General features: G+C 57.6%; 1 protein-coding gene across 1 annotated transcript in view; it reads left to right on the top strand.

Moving 5' to 3' along the window:
* The first annotated feature begins 1637 nt into the window (after nucleotides 1-1637).
* The window catches only part of KRAS (KRAS proto-oncogene, GTPase), a 23893-nt gene continuing 23677 nt past the window's right edge, over nucleotides 1638-1853 (top strand). The window contains exon 1 of the mRNA XM_026043267.1: nucleotides 1638-1695. The gene's annotated coding sequence lies outside the window, so the exon portion shown is untranslated. The remainder of the gene's footprint in view (nucleotides 1696-1853) is intronic.

Here is a 1853-nt window from a genome sequence, read left to right as displayed (position 1 = left end):
TTGTGAGATGGTCTTTTTAACTTTCAGATGGTCTCTCCACTCACGCAGAGTTTTGTGACTCCTTATTACAAAACTACCTTATAAGAGCATTTAATGCAAAGACACAAAAAAATGACCAGGTCACTAAGACTCAAGTCACTAGGGGAGGAGTAAAAGGGATCACGAAATGCTTCTCAGCTTCCTTTCCTTTCTCTTTTTCCTGTTTTCCTTGCAGTTCACGATGGTATTCAGATACCCACCGTCAATGAGAATCCGTACACAAGCTCCCAGAGGTGCCCATAGGACTTCTGCCACCGATTTYGATGACCGAAAAGGCTTGAGGAATGCAGGGAAAACAGCTCGTCCGCTCTTCCCAAGGCTCTGCTTGAAGAGCCAGCACTTCCACATGGCTGGCGTTTTCCACCCAAGCCTTAATGCCTGCGCATCAGGGAGCCGCACGGAGCAGCAGCGCAGGGGCCCTCGGCTCCTTTGCCAGCATTAATCACAGCAAGGCGGCTTCCAAATTAGATGGCCTCGTCCCGCAGGGTTACCGCCCAGGAGCGCCGCGTGCCTGCGATGCGAGCACGGCCGAAGGGAAGCCCTGTCGCGCGCAATTAGGGAGAAGAAAGCTCCGCGCTTTTAAATTAAAATTCTCCAGCGCCAGATGTGTAGACACAATGTATTTATTTCTGACCTTCCAATTGGAGAGGGAAAACAGAGCCGGCCAAATTAATCCCCAGTGTAAACCCGTTGACATCATGGGTGTCACCCTCGGGATAAGCTTGAATGCGCTGCGTCTTAGACACAATGACATAAATACCTCAAAAAAAAAAAAAAAAGAAATCATACCCCTTTGGATGTAGCACAAGCTTAGGGACGATCCACGCAATAGGTCTAATTAGATCAATTAGAGGGAATTAAGTTTTTGGCCTTTTAATGACAAAGCAGGCTCCACCACGCCGTTGTCAGCTTGCTGCTGAAGATACGTGTTTATTAAGTGTCACCCAGAGCAGCCTAGTAATTAAGAAAAGCCTTGTGTTTAATTTGATAATTATTAAGACTTAGCACTGAGATTATTTTGAACTTTGGTTGGTGTTTAAAGTTTTGGGGCAATTCTGTAATTCTGCTTTCATGACCTTTCCTTGACCCAGTAAGGGTTTAAAAAACAATAACCAATAACCCAAATTGTTTCCTCCTTGCTTACACAGCGAGCTCCTTGCCCAACAGCCCCCAGAGCCTCCCAGTTAGAGGCCGGTGTACAACACTCGCCGGGTTTTCACATGCGAGCAGGCGCCTTCCCTACGCGCCGCTCGCCTCTGGGCTGAGGGCGGCCGCAAGCGACCGTTGCCGCCCGAGCGAGCGACCGTTGCCGCGCCCCGCCCGCCCGCCGTGCCCGCGCGCCTCGCCCCTGCACGCGCCCCGCCCCTGCGCGCGCACGCGCCCCGCCCCTCCTGAGTCAGTGGGCGGGGCGCTCCCCCCCTTCCCCCTCCCCTCGGGCTGCCTCAGGGGCGGGGAGCGCGGAGCGTATCGATCGCCATCCACCCATCCGCCCACTCGGCGCTCGGCCGCCTCGGCAGCCCCAGCCCTCGCCGTCCCCCGCCATTTCAGACCGGGACGGAGAGGGACGCGGAGCGGCCGCCGCCGCCACGGGCACCGCCACTGGCACCGGCTCGGGCACAGCCGCGTGCTCCCGCGGCCCGCGCACCCTCCACGCAGGTACCGCCTCCCCGTCCCCCGCAGCCGCCGCCGCGCTCCCCCTTTCCCCCGAGGCGGGGACAGCGGGAAGCGGCGGCTTCCTGGAGCCGGGAGCCGCCGCGCCCGCTGATGCCGGCGCCGCGCCGGGACCCCCCGTTGTCCCCTCGCGGCGCCGCCAG

This window comes from Nothoprocta perdicaria, unplaced genomic scaffold, assembly GCF_003342845.1.
Source record: "Nothoprocta perdicaria isolate Ctin4 unplaced genomic scaffold, notPer1 scaffold_324, whole genome shotgun sequence".
In the NCBI taxonomy this organism is placed as follows: domain Eukaryota; kingdom Metazoa; phylum Chordata; class Aves; order Tinamiformes; family Tinamidae; genus Nothoprocta; species Nothoprocta perdicaria.
The sequence above is the reverse complement of the archived record's forward strand: the minus strand, read 5'-3'. Positions and strand labels throughout refer to the sequence as shown.